This window comes from Eucalyptus grandis, chromosome 2 (genome assembly GCF_016545825.1).
Source record: "Eucalyptus grandis isolate ANBG69807.140 chromosome 2, ASM1654582v1, whole genome shotgun sequence".
Lineage (NCBI taxonomy): Eukaryota > Viridiplantae > Streptophyta > Magnoliopsida > Myrtales > Myrtaceae > Eucalyptus > Eucalyptus grandis.
In genome coordinates this window covers 49,472,219-49,493,515 of record NC_052613.1, presented here as the reverse complement: position 1 = coordinate 49,493,515, position 21,297 = coordinate 49,472,219, and positions in this window count along the sequence as shown.

Genomic DNA, 21,297 nt, shown 5'->3' with positions numbered 1-21,297 from the left:
AAATATTTAGCAGACAATGTTAATTAATTTTAACCTAAACTACTAACATGCAAATGGTGGTCATGCAGGTGCACAATCAATAAAATAACATTCAATGAAAAATGCTAATAAAAATGCATGCCCTAAACATGATTTCTAAATGACAAGACACCTAATTTTTCTTTTTTCTTTTTTTACAAAAAATGTCAATTATATGCAATCTTAATCTGAATTTAATATGCATGGATTTATTTTAATGACATGTGAGATGCAATTCATATGGTATGACTTAAAATTATCACTATATGTATGCAATCTAATTTATATAATCCTAAATATGCATGTGCTACATGATATGGGATGAATGACATGGTAAATCTATATACATGTTCTTTTTATGATTTTTTTTAATGATTTTTTTATACATATATGCAACCTACATTAAACAATGATGACATAAAATGAGAGATTAATTATGAACTAACTTATTAGCTAACTAAACGGCTTTTGTGTTTTCTTTCTTTCTCTCTTTTTTTTAAATGACAATAATTCTTATTAAAGAAAGCGACATAATGATGCAATGTTAATCTTAGGTCTTTTATTAAAAAAACTACATGATGGGAATATTAAAACATTAATCTATGACCCAGTAACTAGAATACAACATGTGGTGTGACTTATATGACCTAAATAACATTTTTTATTCTCTTTTTTTTTTTTTTTTTTTTTTTTTGGTTTTGTTAAAGGAAAATTATCATAATTCTATATGAATCTAAAAAATGCAAAGCTTTAAATATGAAATGCATATGAACCTAAGTACTTAAATTCTAGATATGCATAATATGTGAGGAGCAAATAATGATGACGCACCAAAATATAGTTCATCAATGTATATCAATGACATATATTTTAACGCAAGTCAATAATGCAAAGCAAACCATAAATTTGTCATAAAAAGTTGAAATAATCAAAAATCTAACCCGCTATCTCATGGTTCAATATTTTTTATCATCATGGCTTAATATGACAAATTTCCTAATCAGATAATAAAAATAAATCAAAATAAATCAAGTTAGAATAAAAACAAAACATGAAATCAAATATAAAATTTCACCGAGTCTAACTCACGGTTGACCTGAAGAAATGGCAAGGAAGCAGTAATGGCTGAACTGCGATGGTGGTTCGCCAAGGGTGATGGGTCCTGGTGGCCGGAGCTGGGGCTGTCCGTCGAAGGTCCGGCGAGGTAGACCTGCAACAAAACGGGGGAGGACCTCGGGTAGAATGAAGGTGCAGCGAAGACAGCAGCACGCAGTCGGTCACAACAGCAAAGGTGCTTGGGTTCGGGCGCGAGCGAGCAGGCGGAGGCGGCGTCGGGGTCCCGTTGCAAAGGCGCGGTGGCTGAACGACAACAGCAGCGCGGCGATCAGGAGGGTTCAAGGACTGGCGATGCGGCTTGGCAAGGTGATGACTGGTGAAAACTCGAGCTGCAGAAGTGTGGTGGCGTCGGTGGTTGCACGTAGACCTGTAGCGTCGGGATCATCGTGGGCGGTGGTGTCAAGCCTCGGTGGTGACACGGGTCGGCTGCGGTGGTGCGGAACAGGGGCGTCGAGCCGGTGGAGGTGGACCGGCGCGGCTCGGTGGCTTCGCGGCTGCGGATGGAGTGGGTTCGTCAGGGGGCGGCTTGGGCGGCAGTCGTCGGGCTTCAAACGGCGTCGTAGGATCTGAGTGCGGGCGGAAAGGGCCGTGCGACGAGGAGCTCCGGCGGTGAAGCTCGGGGGTCGACGCTCGGATCTGGGCCGGCTACCGTCAGGGGCCACGAGCAGCGAATGAGGAGGCAGGGGCGGTGAGCCAACTCGGGATGCGGCTGCTGCAGGGGATCACAGATCTGCTAGCGTCGGGGCTGAGTCGCGACGGCGGGGAGCGGGGGGCTAGACGCGAGCTCGCGGGAGGAAACTTCAGAGTGGCTGTGCGGCGGTGCTTTGCGGTGGAGGTGCAGGCACGGGCGTCGGGTCGAGCAACAAGGGGGGGCTCGCGAGACTGGCTGCCGTTGGCGCCGCAGGGGAGGTCGAGCGGTGGTGACGGAGGCACGGTGGCCGGCGCGAGGCGGTGTGGGTGCAGTCAGCAGCAGCGAAGCGGCGTGCGGCTTCACGGAGAAGGAAACCGCGAAGAAGAAGCACAGTGCACGTCCTTTTCTTTTTGTTTTTCTTTTGATTTTTCTCTCTCTCCCTCACGTCACTTTCACTCTGCTGAACCTTCACACGTCTCCCTCACTCTCACTTCTTTGCCTCACGTCATCTCTCTCTGTACCTTCTCTTCTCTCCACTTTTCTTTTGATTTTTCTCCTTGCCAAAAATTCTTTTTTTCTTTTGTGAACTTTTCGAAAACTGAATGAAGAAGCCCCCCATTTTACTGAAGCTTTTTTTTTTGGTTGTATCGTCTATTTATAGAGGAAACGCTCGAATTTGTTTTTGCAGGTGAAGATTTGCACATATTCGCTCAACCGTTCAACAAAATAGTGGTTCCAAAATCACACGGTTGAGTTTTTGAATTCAAAATGAGGAGATTTGTTCAACAATCAAATGTTTTATTATTCAAAAGAAAATTCAAAATTTCCCTCTAAAACCAAATTCTCTATTTTTTTAATTTCTAAAAAAATAAAATTAGGTGTCAACACCCCTACACACGAGAAGGGATGCATCATTTCTATACTGATGTGCATTAAGGATTTAGGAACGTGATACACTGTTTTTTAATCGTTGAGTGATTGTTCGTTGTTCCAGTCAGACACAATGGTGACCCTCTTCCTCAGTTCGAGAGTCAGCCATTCCATTTGAATCCTTCTTTTGTCAAGGTAGGTGATCATCATTGACGATAGGCATTTCTATCTCTTTGCTTGTGACTCCTATTTGCAAGTTTGGGTCAATTCGCTTTGGTGCCTTAAAAGAAGTGGCTGCCAATTGCAATTGATTCCACAAATGAGTACATAAGTGGGATCTCCCTATTTTGAGGGACTTGGTGGCATGTTTCCAACTCACTCATAGGCAACCTTCATTCCTCATTTACTTCATTAGGAGGTATTTCTCTTAACCTGTTTTGGCAAAAATGGATAAACAAATCGGTTGTTGCACAAGAAATTCCTACTGTAATGTTGACAACCTTATTATCTCAAAAGCATCGTCTTGCGGGTTAACTTGCGAAATTGACTAAATGAAAAGATAAAATCTCACACAAGTTCTTCTTAAAATTCATTTTCAAAACATTTTAAAGGTAATGCATGAAGGCTCGGCCCCAGGGTCAGTTTGAAACACTTCAATTTTTATTTTATTTTTAAAAATGATGATTTTTACGAAATCAAATTTCATTACTCAAAAATATGAGTTGCATAATTTACAAAAGCATTTGATTGGGCCCACAATCGAAACCCAAAACGGAAATTATTATTAAAAAGGATAAAGACAATGATACCATACAAAATGCACTTGCATATATGAGCGTGAAAATTAATTCCTGTCCTAGTTCTAAAGTCCACTTGTTGGCATGGTCAAGCGAGGAAAGCTCAAGAAGTGTCATGACACATGACCTGTGAAATGAAGGCAATGTCAGTATGTGAGTGAAAAATTGATCTTTCTATGAAGTCGCCCCTTACAATGGAATTGAGGCGATGGTACCCATCCCATAGTCCCTATTTACGGGAATAGTATCTCAGCAAGATTTTATCGTAAGATGAGACATCATTAAAAGATCAATCTATGGCTATCAATCGAATGTTCACTCCATTCCAAAAGTTTCATATGAAAATGTGGCATCAATTTTGAAAGGTTGATTTGTGGTTTTACTCCTACAAAAATGAGTTGACTTTTATTTTGGGTAATCTATACACGAAATGTGATTTGAATTTTAATTTCAAAATGCGAGAAAGAAAAAATTTGATGGAAAATGTGATCTCCATTTTTGTGCCCCAAAATATAATATTGACTTGAAAGGATCTATATAAAACGTGATTTTGAGCCCATAATTGAAAATTTAGATAAAACCATATGTTCCATAGGGCTAGATCAAAGGAGCTTGAAATTTATATTCAAGGTTCATTATCAAGAGTGGTTGTCAAAATTTTCAATTATAAACCTAGATCACTTAGGACATCGATTGATTTCCACAAATCTGAAAAAGGAAAGTTTCAATCAAAAGTGAACAAGTGCAGAGAAATCATACTTACAGTGGGTGATGATTTTTATTTTCCAATCACATAAACATGCACATGAGAGTGATGCTCGACTTTTACTCTAGACGGCTCAAAATGGAGCCACGGGATGACCGGATTGAACCAACGTGATAGCAATTAGGTTGGGGTTCCTAATTCTGGCATTGTCAAAGAGCCGACCCGTCTCACGGGATAGCAAACGGGGGTGGTAACTCTCGACACCAAGAAAGAAATTTCAAAATTGAGATAGGCGACTCATACAACGTGGTTGTAGTTAAAGTGGTATCTACCTCAACACCATCCTAAGTCCCGTATGATGCCACTTTAAAGGTCATAAAGTACTTAAAGAAATGCTTAGGACTTGGGTCACTTCTTGATATTGCTAGTATAAACACCTAGAGGGGGGGTGAATAGGCGCACAAACAATTTGTCGATATACAGAAGCAATTCTTAACAAATTGAAATACGATCAAGGTAGGAAGAGAGAAATTGGAACACAGGATTTATAGTGGTTCAGCTTTTCCAAGCCTACGTCCACTCTTCCGCACTGACAGCCCACCGGCTGGATTTCACTATAATCAAAAGAGTAGTTATAGCACAGCTTTGCCTTGATTCCACAGTGTAGATGTACTACCACACCTCCTCAAGGTCTCTCACAAATATAGACTCTCTTTTGTATACAAGTATTCGCTCAAAGGATTTATCTAAACAAATAAGAGCTTCAGACTTTGGAATTTTTCTATCGCGCACTACCTCGAACAACTAAGGACGTCTTCCTTATATACTCCTTTATGCCATCATACCCGTTGGCACTTACCATAGGAATTCCTCCAATCTACCCGTTGGACGGAATCAATTAGGAAGATCATTCGAGCTATTAAAGGAACGTGTTGATAGCCCATCAATCTGTTCGCCCATACAATCGGGATCTCGGTTTCCATAAGTAGAACCTTCCAATAATATTTAGATAATCATCGAATCTTCAGTCATTGAATCAAATTTGATTAATCAAAGGATTACGTCGTCTTCTCCAGCCATGAGATCTTCTCCGATGATAAGGTTAAATCTGAGCAAAACATTCAGTTCGGGATAACCTTTCTTCAACGGATCGTGGCTGTCAATGAGGATAGACTTTGAGTCTTGAGTCTCGGTTGTCCGGAAGTCTTCGACTTTAACCAACAGAGTCTGCTGACCTTCAGACTAGACTGATGGAAACGTTTTGTCAACTTCAAAACTCTTCACGAGGATTTCTCCAACACTTCTTTCCAAAAAATACAACATGTAAATGACAGCCTATTGTGATGTAGATTATGCAACATGTCTCATGAGTTGAAGGTCCATCATTAGTTTCTGTATTAAATTGGGAGAATCTTTGATTTCATGGAAAAAACAATCAATTGTCTCATTGTCTTCAGCTGAAGCATAATATTGAGCCATGGCAAAAACCACTTGTGGGATGGTATATATACAAGGCATACTTCAAGACCTTGGGTACAAGTTAAGGGACCAACCAAACTATTTTGTGACGATGATGTAGCTCTCAAACTTGTGGGGAATCTCATAGTATATGAAAGAACAAAACACATAGTAGTGGATTGTCATTTTACTTGAGATAAGATCCAGGAAGGAATAATTGAGACAAGAGGAATCGGAACCATGGAGCAGCCTGCTAATATCTTCACCAAACCTCTATATCAAAGACAACGTGTATACCTATTGAGCAAACTAGGTGTTTTGGGCATTTATAAGCCACCAGCTTGAGGGGAAATGTTAGAAGATATGCTCGAGATGAAGGAAATCAATCCGGATTGAGATTGATACATTAAATCAATCTAAGATTAGAATTGATTCCTTAGAATATATTCCTTCCTTTCTTTGTATATACTTTGTACTATTTATACATTATATTGTACATGTAATCTTTCAAATTGAAGAAATACAAAATTTCCCCCAAATTCCCTTCATTTTCGACTTCCGCATTTCTTCTTCGACTTCTTTCAAAAGCTCCAGGAAAGTTTGCCGGTGGCTCCGAGGCGCATTTGCGCGGGCATCAAAGATGCCGATCTGGTGCCTCTGGATAAGACACCGGTGCTAGCGAGGGCAATAGCGTCCGAGAGCTGCAGCTCCGGGAAGTGGATGTGTGCCCTCTCGATTGCAGGGTTGTGAATAACCGCAGAGGTGGTGTTGCGATTGTGGGACTTACGGAACCAGTAGGAAGAAAAGAATCTCTCTCTCTCTCTCTCTCTCTCTCTCTCTCTCTCTCTCTCTCTCTCTCTCATTGTGAAGCCCACTTTTTTGTTGTAATTATGGCTTAATAGATCGACGTAAGTGCGTAAAATGAGACATATCTCTTCAGTTCATGTATCAGTTAAGTTCATGAATATCTTCAAGTTCATGAATCTCTTTGGTTCATGTATTTGTTAAGTTTATGAATCTCTTCAGTTCATGAATATCTTCAATTCATATATCTCTTGCATTTATGAGTCTATTCGGTACATGTATCTGTTAAGTTCATGTATCTCTTGAGTTCATGTGTTTGTTCAATTTATGTCCATTCAAACTCTATAAATGAAATTGAACTATTTGTTGGAAATATGATGGGAGATACCGATTCTGGTTATCTATTAATTGATTCAATTAATCCTTGATTAGCTTGGTAAAGTAGGAAGTAATCATAATGTAATCATTTCCTTTCCTGTTTTTTTTTTCTCTAGCGGTATAAATAGAGCAATGTAACCCACCCTGCTATGGGCGCACTGGCTTGGGCCTTTCCCCCTCTAATTGCGGTAGGGGGGAGGTTTGAGCCCCAGCATGCGCAATTGCGCAACTTACCTGCGATGCTGTGGGAGGTGGGTCCCTGCGGTGCTGCCCCGGGTTTGCGTCACTGGCTGCTGGTTATACGACGGTTCCCAAGTCACAAAAGAAAAATAGAGCAATGTAATTGTACAATATACATAGAAATACATATTACAATTTCCTCCAAAACACTCTTCAATTTATGATATGGTATTAGAGTGCATTAATCCTAACCTAGCTTCCGCAACCCAACAATTGCCTTCGGTTCCTTTCTAACTTATTGTTGTAACTTCAATTCTGCAAAACAAGTCAGCCACCGAGTAGGAATTCAAAACCTTTTTATTTTTCTTTTTTCTGATATCACGCCAAAAGGCACAAATCAATGGAGGAAACTCCCTCATCTCCACAAATCACCGATCCTACACATCAGCACGTTTCGGATGAAACCGACAAACAATGTTCTTCGACACATCAGTTTGCACCTACACCCACTCCAGCATAGGTCTCTGGCCCAATCCCATGGGCACACTTCAACTGGCATCCAACCGCCAGACCGAGCTACACGTGGGTCCAACATGGATAGTCTGGAGGAGGAATTCGGCCCGATGGAGTTGAGGCAATACGAGCCCAATTAGAGGATCGAGTTTGGGAGGACTGGGTCACAAACCCGGGTCGATTCCACCGAATATGGGGATAAATCCCTACCTGGTTCCCCAACCCAGATACCTGCCCTATGAATTTCCGGTGAACAGCGGCCATCCCAATAACTACAGCGCCTCATCAACCTCCAGCTCGTTGGACCCAATAACTACAGCACCTAGGCACATGATTTCTATCAAGCTCTTGTCACCAAAGACAAAGACAAGGAGGGATTTCTTGATGGATCAATTCCATACTCGACTAATGATGCTTACAGCGGCACTAGAGGAGATGTAATCAACTAGTACGTACCTGGATTGGAGATTGCATCTCGGCGAAAGTTGCAGCCGGGCTCCCACCAATGGAGGACTCAAAAACCATCTGGGAAAGCATCCGTGAAATGTATGTGAGGCTTGATCGGGTGAAATTGTTCACCATAACCCAGGCACTCTCTGAATTGAAGCAAAGGAAACTCTTGGTTACCGCTTGCTTCAATCGACTCTCAGCTCTATGGAATGAGCTCGAGGTGGCCGAAGAGTAGCTCGAGGGACCTGAGACAATGCTTTGTCAATATCGGGCAGAGAGGGAAAGAGAGAAAGTAACACGTTTTTTGTTGAGCTTGAACGAAACATACTCACCATTCAAGTCACAGATCTTGATGATGGAGCCAACATTGTCGCTCGGCCAGATTTACCAGCTAGTTGTCCAAGAGAAGAGCCAGAGGTTGGTGACAGTCGAGCATGCGAAGACAAGCTATGGTGTCGCTCTTACAGCCCTCACAGCAGGATCCAGCTCGCTACTCGAAGTCCATGGAGGATTTGCAAGCACTAGGGGTCTCGACACAGGAGGTTCTAGCTTGTTGCTCGGCAGCCATGAAGGACTTGCAAGCATCGGGAGTGCTGGACGAGTGGCGGCCGTGAGAAGTGAAGGAGGCAACCCTAAGCAGATGGATGGCCACAATCAAAAGGGGCCATCCGACGGTCCAAACTCGCCCATCAGTTTACTTAGATCCAACGGTGGTTACCAAGTGAGATTCGACAACCATTATGTCTCATCCAACGCACCTAAATCCAATGCTTATTATTTAGCCACGACAGTACCCGCATGTAAAACATCCAATGGACCACGAAATGCCACATCATCACATAAATCAGGTGGGAAAAATTCAAAAAATAAAGAAAAATATTGTGAATATTGCAAATGCTTGCATCATACAATTGAAACATGTTGGAAATTCCATGTCAAGCCGGGTGATAAAGAAAAAAGGGAAAAAGAATTTTCTGCTTATTAGGTTTCAGCATTAAGTACTGATGGGATGTACTGACCAATTACCCAATATCAATACCAAAATATCATGAAAGCTTTGGATCAATTAACCACAAATGACAAAGCTGCAAGTTTTTCAGGTACTCTCCTTTCCAAGACGCACTCAATATCCATTGATGCATGGATAATTGATTCGGGTACCAATGACCACATAATTTGCAATGAAAAATTATTTTCCCATATTCAAAAGAGTCCACACTTATATTATGTCCACCTTCCAAATGGAAATATCACTCATGTCACCAAAATTGGGACTGTTCATCTTAGTTCCAATATTGTCCTAAAAAATGTCATTCATATTGCAGAATTTGAGTTCAATCTTTTATCTATCTCAAAAACTTGCGAAGATAATTCTTGTCATGTCATATTCAATTAGATAACTGCTTCTTTCAAGACCTTTCAATCGGTAGACTGATGGGCTTGGGTAGTATTGCTCAAGGACTTTATTTTTGGACCAATTTCCTAAAAGATTTTGATTTATTCAATGAAGGCACTTCTTGTAATTCTGTTATCAGTAATAAAAATCTGATTTCTTATTAGCATTTGGGTCATAGTGCACATTTCTCTTATCCAAAATGTCATGTTTGCCCTCTAGCTAAACAGCCTCTGAGACACTTTCCAACTAGTATATCTTGAACCACCAATGCTTTCTCTTTACTTCATATTAATATATGGGGTCCCTAACACACACCACATCATGATGGATCACAATTCGTTCTCACTATTGTCGATGATTATACTCGCACCACTTGGGTTTTTCTTATACAATGCAAGGGTCAAACCTTTTCAAATCTGTCAAAGTTCCTCTCTGTCGCGACCTACCCCTCAAGGGGAGGGAATAGGTTTAGGGGTATTACCTAAAGGACAGACCTGAGACCCATGATTAGGCACGGACTCTCCCAAGCCCATACCTCGCGCGACATCAGGGTGCTCTTAAGAATTTCACAATAAGGAGTCGCCACTAGCCTATTAGGGTAGGCTAGAAACCAAGCGAGAAATAGGAGTATTCCTTGCTTCCTATGCAACTAGAGAATCTAGGGTCGAGGACTTGAGTACACTAATTGACCAATTAGTGCCTTTTTGGTACCTAATCTTGTTCATTTTAAAAGAAAAGATTTTTGTCAAGCAATTTGGATTAATTTTACACCTATTCACTAACATGCGAGGTGATCATGTGGGTGCGTAATCATTAAAATAATAATTATCGCTACCAAGATCCTAATTGCAGTAAAATTGAGCACGTGAAATTAAACATAATTAAATATGCAAATTAAACATGCGATATAATCAATATACGAGCAAATAAATGCCTAATTACACTAAGAATGCAAAATATGGCAATTCCCAACCAAACCCTACATTTTTTAGATTTTCGAATTTTTTTAAATATATATATTTTTAAGGAAAAAAAAAATTGGCCGGGCCAAGTTGGGTCTGTCGACCCAACCCGAGCCTGACCCGGTTGGGACGGGTCGGTCAAACCCACCCGAGGCGAGTTGATCAAACCTGCCCGAGTCCGACCTGTTTAGGGGTGGGCCAGTCGACCTACTCGAAAAGGGGCGAAGCCCGACCACCTGTGGTCGGGCCTTTATGCGGCCTGGATTGGGCCCAACCAACAGCCCAATCCCCCCAAAAAAAAAAAAAAAAAAGAACTTCCGATGGCCCAAACGAAGAAGGCCAAGTGGGCCGGATACTGTGCTCGCTTACACCCCGTCAAGCGGGCCGACTAGTCGCGATGGGAAAGATGGGGACGGCGGGATGCTCGGGCGACTTCCAAGAGGGAAAGAGGCGGTGGCCAACATCAGACAAGCGGCTCGTCGGGGGGTAAGGGGTCGGTCGAGGGTGGTGTTCTACTGGACCGCAACCCTTGCTCCGCAACTATCCGGTTGCGAATAGGAAGGTGGGGACGGGGGACGGCACAAGAGGTGCCCAACTAAGGCACAACGGCCATGCTTTGGGCTAGGCAGGGACATAGCCCAGTTTCCGACCATATTGCGATGCCACTTCGATGTCTAATCGTCCTGGCCAGGGATTAAATGACAAAGCTAAGCATGGGCATTTGCTGGGCATTACATTAAATAGGTGGTAGTCGCTCCGAGAACCGTGGGCCTTGAGCTCGGCCGAGGCCCGAGCACGAGTTAAGACCGCTAAGGACGCATGCCAAAGCAACAGAGAATGCAACGGGGGACAGGCGGTGGCCAGAGCTTGCTCAAAACGGTCGGGGGAGCTTCAGCCAGCTTGGTACTAGACTACACACATTAGGTGTTTGGCAAAATGCCTACCTAAGTTCTAAAGAGTTAGCAGTGGCCGGCATCAGTCAAGTGGGGACGGCGGACGGTGCGAGAGGTGCCAACTAGGGCACGACGGCCGTGCTTTGGGCTAGGCAGGGGCATAGCCCGATTTTTGGCCATACTGCAATGCCACTTCGATGTCTAATCATCCTAGCCGGGGATTAAACGACAAAGCTGAGCATGGGCGTTTGCTAGGCATTACATCAAACAGGTGAAGGGTGCTCCGAGAACCATGGGCTTTGAGCTCAGCCGAGGCCTGAGCGTGAGTCAAGTCTGCTAAGGATGCATGCTAAAGCAACAGAGAATGCAACGAGAGACGGGTGGTGGCCGAAGCTCGCTCAAAATGGTCGAGGGAGCTTCAGCCGGCTTGGTATTAAACTACGCACACTAGGTGTTTGGTGAAATGCCTACCTAGGTTTTGAAGACATTGCAGCGATCGGCGTTGGTCAAGTGGTTCACCAGTAGTGGCGGTTGCCCAGAGACGCGTCAGTGGCGGTAGCAGTGGCCCGAAGACTCCTCTTCTCCTCTCTTTCCCTCCTCGGTCCATTCTCCCTTTCGGTTCTCTCTTTCAATTGTCTCTCTGCGGTCCGGTTCTCTCTACCCCTCATTCTATCATTCTTTCTCCTTCTGTTCTCCCTCCTCCCTATGTTCTCTTCTCCCCAGTTGCTCTTTTTTTTCTTTTTTTTTTGCTTCTTCTTCTCTGCCCCTTCTTTCTCTGCTCCTGCTCTAATGCTGTCTTTTCTCCTTTGCTGCAGGTTCTCGCGTGTGAAGACACGAAGACAAGTAGGAGGAGGAAGAAGGCTAGAGTGCGAGTTGGGCTGAAAGGAAGAGGAGGCTCAGCCGCGCGGGGGAAAAAGGCCTGGGCCACGGCGGGGGGTAGGGGAAGGAGGCCGACTAGGCCAAGGCCGGATCCGACCTCTCTCTCTCCTCTCTCTCTCTCTCTCTCTCTCTCTCTCTCTCTCTCTCTCTCTCTAATAAATTAATTAGTTTTTTTTTTAAATATGTATTTGGAAAGACAAATTAGGTGTCAACAGCTGCCCCTCTTTGAATGTAGCATTGAAGGGGTTGCATTCAAAGACAGAAGATACCTAAATTATTTTGGTAAGAGAGAGATCTCGAGTACATAGGCACATGCCAGGTCGACCAAAGGGACTCCGGGTTATGAAACGTGTGATGAATAAGAAGAAGAAAGGAAGACCCTGGGCTATAGAAGCACTCCGTGTCATAAAAAGAGAGAGAGACCCCAGGCTACAGAAACACACTGTGTCATAAGAAGAGAGAAAGACTTCGGGTTACAGAAGCACACCGTGTCATAAGAAGAATGAAAGATCCTGAGCTATAGAACCGCGCCGTGTCATGGGAAGAATGAAAAACCCTGAGCTACAGGAGCACGCCGTGTCATAGGAAGAAGGAGAAACCTCAGGCTACAAAAGCACACTGTGTCACAAGAAGAAAGAAAGACTCTGGGCTACAAAAGCACATCGTGTCATAAGAAGAAGGAAAGACCTCGAGTTACAAAAGCGCACCATGTCATAGAAAGAATCAGAGACCCCATGCTACAAAAGCACACCATGTCATAAGAAGAAAGAAAGACTCTGGGCTACAAAAGCACGCCGTGTCATAGGAAGAATGAGAGACCCCGGGCTACAGAAGCACACCGTGTCGTAAGAAGAAAGAAAGACTCTGGGTTACAAAAGCACACCATGTCATAAGAAGAAAGAAGAGACCCTAGGCTACAGAAGCACACCGTGTCATAAGAAGAAGGAAAGACCCTGAGCTACAGAAGCACGCCACGTCATAGGAAGAATGAAAGACCTCGGGCAACAGAAGCACATCGTGTCATAAGAAAAAAGAAAGACTCCAGGCTACAAAAACATGTTGTGTCATAGGAAGAAAGAGATGGGAGTCTCACCATGTAACAACAGGTTTTGACTAGGTTGAAAATACATGGTTTGAAGAAAACCCATGAACCTTTGTAGATGACATGATTTAAGGTTGACTATGAACCTTTGAAGATGACATGGTTTAATGTTGACCATGAACCTTTAGAGATGACATGGTTTAAGGCTAACCATGAACCATGTAGTCTTTAGGGAAGCACCCACTTAATCCCTTGAAAACTGCATGGCTTCACTGGGGAATCTTGTCAAACTCAACTTGAGCAAATGTCATTAAGGACAGCATCAAGAGATGTATTTGCAATATTGCAGTGTTAACTGAACAAGCTAATCAAGTTAAGTCTAATTGCCTTGAGAAACATGTCAATTAGCATCATGTGGCACACATCTTGCTTGGGGATGTATCATTAATCATCAAATTCTCTGGGAATCAAGCTCTTATCAAAACGATTTTTACTCATGAAAAAGGCTTATTAAGCATGCCAAACTAGAGCTTCTTATTCAGAAAGGGTTTCTCACATCTCTCGATAAAATAACTACTTGATCCCATCCATTCGCGTGGGAAGTAACTGATTACTAAGGATATCTCACATAACCTATATCAAAAGTTTTCGAAAACATTCGTGATGAGCACAATTTGATCGATCAAAAAGGTCTTTTGAAAGGACTGCAATATAGGCTCGATCATGGGCTTACACAAAGGAATTATTGCTTTGAGGCCAATAAAAGAACATTTATCGCTATCTTCATCTAGTTTACATGCCGAGAACTTGAAAGATAAGACAAGATAGAATTGCTTCTACTCCTTTAAGCAGTAGCTTCTTTGTGACATTCTCATTTTCACTTAAACCATCCCAATCAGAAGAGACTTTGGAAGAGAGTTGTAATGGTGGCTCAAGAAAGGCTCGAAAAGCTTAAAATTTTCAAGAGGATTTTTAAGAATCGGTGATCATCATGACATCATGACCAGGTCACTCGATCTTTTAAAATCATTTGACTTTTGGAACACAACACATCTCGAAAGTCCCTTGACTAATCATTTTTGCATGGGAGCTTTGCTCTTTTCTTTAATTTCTTTTGCACTTGCAATGATTTTTTACACAAGCACTTGGACTTTAATAATTTTTCTTTCATATAAGATGCAGCCTTTTGGCTCCTTTCTTGATAGGCATTGACCTTACTTTTACCAGGTACATTGCTTTTTCATGTCCTTTAATTTTGTCAAACTTTTTGCTCTTTGAACATTTGGAGCTCTTATGACTTTCGAGATGCTTTTCACGTTTTCTCGTAAATGTCAATTGTATGTGGTCAATCCTTATCTCTTGCCCCATTGAAGGGAAATGATCACCGCTTGGGCTTCAGGAATAAACAATGACGCCCAAATTGGTTTAGGCAACAAGTATCAGTGTTTGGGTAGAGAATGAAATGTTCTTCTTCACCTTGGGATGAGTCAAGCTCTAATGAGAATTCCTCTGAAGCTATCACCAAAAGATTGATGCAAGTGAAAGTAATATAATCTTTCTCAATCTTTTGCTCTACAACATGACTGTAACCTCTTGTGCTGCCCTAATGTAGGGTCGTTCTCGACAATGATATTTTGAATGATCATCTTTATTCGATCCAAAGGGGTAGTAAGAGTTTAGTGTAATGCTTGGGATTGATGAAGGAAACGCCTTTATCATTTCAATCTTTATGTTCAATGCGAATGAATCCTTCGTCCTAAGAGAAGGTCGCTTTTCACTTAACTCTCAAAAGTATTTGAAGGATGTGTTTGGAAATGGCTTACCTTTCTTCATCCTAAGCACTTCTTGTTTAGCATGGTTAACGTTTCACCTTTTTGCCCGAATAAAATCATTTTTATGAGGCCCTTTTTCTTGAGGGTTGCCGACATGAAGCACACATAGTGACATCAAAAATAGGTCATTCGAATGATGCCATGCAGTTGTTTTTTTTAAAAAAAATTTATCATTCATTTTTATCATCTTGGTTTACCTCTCATTTAAGAAAAGGAGATATTCAACCGTTTGTGTGGAGACTCGATGGGTCCTTGAATCAAGTCTTTCCTCCACCATTTCTTCATCGAACGGTAGAGTGCCTGAAACACAGATAGATATGCGTGTATGCAACATATACCTGATATCTACGATGCTATGCATGATGCTATGCGACTCGAATTGTGCATGAAGTGGCTCTGTGGCCTTGATTTCATTCATGGAAAATATTTCTTTATTGCATCAACATTTACTCATGTCAATTCCATTCACACTCAATCCCCTTCTGATCATCGCCGGTGTCATCAAAACCTTTGAGACTTTCTTCATGCACATCCGGGTCAAATGAGTCCTTATCATGATTATGCATAATGAAATGCATGGAATGCGATGAGATAAGTTAGAGCATGTCAACAATAAAGATCATGCATGTCATTTTCAATGAATCTTTTTGAAGTATTTTTTGTAAAAAGTTTTAAGAACTCATCCTTATATCCTCAGATTTCTTTGTCCTTGCAAAACGGTCAAACTTGGGAGCATGTGGAGGTCCAGGCCTCAGTGACCATCATAGGACTAGTTTGATATGCTTCCACATGTCCTTAATAAAACATGCATCTACTTTATTGAATGAAGAAAGATGAGGCCGTATTTGAACACACAAAACCCTCGACCAACGGCTCAAGATCGGGGCTGACCATAGTTCACGCTACAAACGACATAGACAAGAAAGAAATAACAATGAGATCCCACGCAGGGGATTGGACATAAGACAGAAGACTAAGCTGAACAAGAACCGCGCTACTTTGGAGGGACAGCTACAACTTCGAAGGACTCAGCTTCCTCGCACGTCAAGATGGTGCATCTGACATCCTCCTCGAAAATTGAATTCAATCCCTCTGCATGATTTGGTAAGGGGTTCTGTTGCACGTTAGGCTAAACTTCCTTGAAAGTCAAGATGCCCTTATCTAGTAGTTGTTGGACTTTGTATTTCAGTACATAATAATTATTCATGTCATGCCCTCTCCCCCCATGTGATACTCACATGTTTTGGTTACATCGAATCCGGTAAACTTCGTGGGGTTGTCTCTAGGCACCTCCTTCGCAACCATCCTCTTTTCGAGAAGCATAGGCAACAGCATTGACAACGGGCGTGGTAACGGGGATAATTCCCTTCAAATGGGTCTCTTGCCCTTGTCATATGCCCGAGATGAGTTCCCTTGAGCAATTACAGGCTTATGCGTGAGTGTTGAAGGTGGCCTAGAGAGAAACGGCTCTTGCACCAGCGCTACTTCAACCGCAGTTTCCTTATCTTTCCTCACTGGATTTCTTAGTGCTTCTGGTAGATATCCTTCCCTCGATGATTGCCCACTTGACTCCTTCACCCACATCTATCAATTGTGAAAACGTCTGGCATCCTGAGTACACTAATCTTTGGAAGTATTCAGGGGGCAATGTCTTAAGGAATAGCTGCTTCATTTCCCTCTCATTTAAGGCCGCCTTCACCTGTGAGGCCATGGTTCTCCACCTTTGCCCGAAGGCCTTAAATGATTCATCTTTACTTTACTTGGTTATTTTGATGCTGATCTAGCCGATTGTAGAGTCGACAGAAAAAGTATATCCGGTACATATCAATTGTTGGGACAAATGTTGGTATCATGGTTCTCAAGAAAGCAAAGTACTATGGCATTATCTACAGTAGAAGTAGAATATGTTGCTCTTGGAAGTTACTACGCACAAATTCCATGGATTAGACAACAACTAAGAGACTTCAGAATAGAAGAATTTTGCACAGAAATTAGATGCGACAACACAAGTGCTATCAACCTTACCAGAAATCCAATTCTTCACTCAAGAGCAAAGCATATCGAGATTCGTCATCATTTCATAAGAAATCATGTACATAATGGCAAGATTAATGTTCAATTTATTGATTCAAAGAATCAACTGGCAGATATCTTTACAAAACCATTGGAGAAAAGCTTATTTGAATCAATTTGTAGCAAGCTGAATATCATCCTTCCTTTCGACTAAAGTCTATGGTTGATCAGATTCAACATCTCAACTTAAGGAAGTTACTTCAGTTTGGAAATCTCTCTAATCCAAATATTTTATTTTTGGCATGTAAAAAATGAACGGGTATGATTATCTCTGAATCATCGCTTGCCTTTTTTATTTTTGGAAATTACAATTTTATTACTGATTTTTCGGAATATATTTCAATTTTTTGGCAATTATTTTCTGAAAAAAGGCATTTTTTGTGTCGATTCATTTTCCCCATTTCGATTTCTTTAAACTCTTCGGATTATTTCTTATGAGCACAGTGTTTTCAAACCCTAATTCTCGAACTCTCGTCTCTCTCGATTTTTTTTTTCGCAAAAACACTCTACAATTTTTTTTTCTCTCTTCCACTCGAGTATGTCGTCGAAGTCCTACAAATCTACAACAATGTCACTCCAAAGGAAATCTTCTCGCATTGCTAGTCGCAGCCCTCGCAATATGCCTGAAGGACCAATTCATTTTGATATGACTAGAGAAGATTCTCCTCGAAGTTCTCCTCGTCACTCTGCAGATGAGGAAGTTACACAGGAGGCAACACCCATTTCTGTAAAGAGGTCTGAGGTACTTTTCAAACATTATCAATTTTTGAAACAGGGTGGAAGTCCTATGGACTTTATCACTAACTTTCTGAAAGACAATGGATACGGAAATGAAACTTTGTGTTTGAGAATGATGGAAAGGTTAGGACTAGCACTAAAAGGAACAGCAAAGAAGGAGTTTTTGAACTTTCCTTCTGATCCTCGTTTTGGGTCAGAAAATCAGCCTGAGAATAAAGATGACAATGAGAGAATCTTTATAAATTTCCAACCAAAGATAGGTGTGGCGGCTGAGATTACCAGAGAAAGAACAAAACTTTTTTGTTCAAAAGAGCATAAAAAGGTTTATGCTCAAATGTTGAACAGAGGGGTCATAAACCCGCGAATAGTAGACTTTAACTTTCTAGATTCTATAAAGGTTAACTTGATAGAGAAGTTAGCCAAACTTCAATTTGAGAAATTTTGTGCAGAGACATCTAAAGCATATGCTGAATTAACGGCATATTTTTACTCAAATCTGTCAATTCTGGATCAAACTCATATTCAGTTTACTGTATGTGATAGTGTGTTTGATGTAGATATGGATCTTTTGGCTGACATTTTGGGTGTAGAACGAAGACGTTTTCTGCCCATAAATGTATCCATCAATCAAGCTACTAAGTTTCTTGTGAAAAACAGATTTTTGAGTGGGAGTATTACTTACTCTCGAATGCATGCTTCAAACATTCTGCTGCATAAGATAGTGATCAATTGCACTAGACCCAAGGCTACCTCTAAGACTAATGTTTTGAGGTTTGAGGCAAAAATAATGTGGGCAATATGCAATGGAGTTCCTTTTTCACTTCCACATACTATCTTTTTGCACATGTACAAAACAGTGATGAAGGAAAAAGGGTAACTGCCCTACTCTGCTTTGATAATGAGATTATTCAAACACTTTCAGATTCAACCACCTTATCAACTTCGATCATGGACTCTTGCTCCTATGGAAATAGGAATGAAAATGATTTCCAAGATGAGGCTGAAAGATCTTTCTAAAGCCCTGGATTTTTTGAAGAATGAATCATCTAGCAAAATCAAGGAAGGATTTGTTGCTGCAAAGAAGCGCAAGGGAAAGGATGTTGTCCAGAAGACATCAAAGAAGAAGAAATCTATCCTTTTGTAGGATCAAGAGAAGGAAGATGATGTTTTGACAACCTCTACCATTGCTTTGCGCAATCTTCAAGGTTTTGCCGATTCTGAAGAGCCAGAAGAAGAAGAGGGTGAAAAGGAAGAAGAAAAAGAAGAAGAAGATGATGATGAAGAGAGTGATGTTGAAGAATCTAAAGAGAAGGAAGATGAGGATGAAGACTCAAAAGGAGACACTAGTGTAATACCAAAATTGGAGGAGACTGAGGAAACCGGGGACATTATTGCACCTAAAGTAGAGGAGACTAAACCAAAGAAGCGATCTCGTACTGAAAAGGAGAAGGTGCAAGAATGAGAAATTTTATCTCAACCTGAAGGCACCAAAACAGGGGGAGAACATGAGAAAACTCCATTGGTTGCACCTACTGCTAGTGATGGTATCAGTAGATCTCCTAGAGATGCTGAAGATGTATTTACATCTCATTTCCCTAAAGTTCAAGTTGAAGAGAAAACTCCAAGTCAGGGTAAGCAACAAACTGCATACGTTCAAGTTGACGTTCCTTCACTTCTAGATACTTCATAGATTCATTTTGCTAAAGCTAGTGCCCAAACCGAACCTAAAGCAAACTATCCAAGGATAGTAGAACTCCTCTTGGATATAAAGAAACAGCAATATGCCATGGAGTTTGAGATTCAAAAGTTACATGCTGCTTTAAGATCTACCTAAGAATTTCTTATAGGCAAGGTACAGTCTCTTGACACTCCGGTTCAAACACTGAATCAACAGGCTTCGCAAATTGTAGCCAAAGTGGAGAATGTATATCATCTACATAAGCTTAAGGAGACCGTGCAGTCATTTGATGATTTTTGACTTGTTCGCATTCCAAAACAACCCTGATCATCTTTTCAATCACTCTTTTTATTCTTGATTGACTTTATCTTTTTGCTGATAACAAAAAAGGGGAGAGTGAGCAAATTTAAAATTCCTGTTTTTATTTTTTCATTTAAACTTGAAACCTGGTTGTGTGGTTTGAACTTTTGAACTTGTGGTACTTGAACTCTAATTGTTTTGTTGTTGCAGAACTGTTAAAACAAATGTGTTTTGTGGGTGCAGATTCTATGTTTATGTTATTTAGTTCTATAATGATCTATTATTATTATAAGCTATCATGTACTGTTAAAGTGTTGTTTTGCAGGATATAATGTTTAAATCTACATGAAAGTTTTGTCACCATTAAAAAGGGGGAGATTGTTGAGAAAACTCTTATTAGATTTTGAAGATGACAAAACTTTTCTATTTCTATTCTTATTCTCATTTTGCGGAGTACTAGACTTCTGTGAAATTCTATCAAAGACTATCTTACATCAGAATCTACCCCACTCTAACGAAGACTCAGACTGAACTCAAGTGAAGAACGAAGTGTTGGAGAAAACTTCCGTATTTTTTTTTAAGCTGACAAAACGTTTCTATCAGTCTAGTCTGAAGACTTGTAAACTCTTTCGTCAAAGTCTGAAGACCGCCAAACCTCCAGACTCAAGATTCAAAGTCTACTCTCATTGACAGTTTCTAGACCGTTGAAGAAGACTTATCTAGAATTGAGTATTTCGTTAAGGATTTGATTCTATCGACTGAAGAAGATCTCTCGTTTGGATATAGCATCTTGGAATCTATTATTCATTTTGATTTTAATTCGGGTAATTTAGATCCGTTGATTAGTAAAGCATACTTGGAAGGTTCTACTTATGGAAACCTAGATCCTGATTGTATGGGCGAGCAGGATTGATGGGCTATCATCATATTCCTTAAATAACTCGAGATCTCCTTAATTGATTATGTCCAACGGGTAGATTGGAAGAGCTCCTTTGGAAAGTGCCAACGGATATGAAGGCATGGAGGAGTATATAAGGAAGATGTTCCAGTTATTCAAGTGTGTGTGCGATAGAAGAATTCCAAAGTCTGAAACTCCTTGTTCTTTGTCAATTCAATTGTTGAGCATAAACACTCAAAAGAGAGTTTATACATTTGTGAGACCTTGAGGAAGTGTAACAGAGTCTCTACACTATGGAATCAAGGACGTGATATTGTAACGACTCTTTTGATTCATATTGAAATCCAGCCAGTAGGCTATCAGTGCGGGAGAGTGGTCGTAGGCTTGGATTAAGCCGAACCACTATAAACCCCGTATTCTTATTCTCTTTTCTAAACTCTTTTACTTTACTTGTAACTTTATTTAACGGTTAGAGTCTCGCTTCTATTTTAAAGTCTACTGTTAAACAGACTCAGGTTAAACTTAAAGTTTTACTCCGTCCTTCGCAAAAGTTTGTTTTCGCACCTATTCACCCCCTCTAGGTACTCATACTAGTATTCACAATTGGTATTAGAGCTTGTGTACTCATTTAAATTGAAGTGTTTTTACTTCAGAGTTAACAATCCATGGCTAGTATGATGGCTCC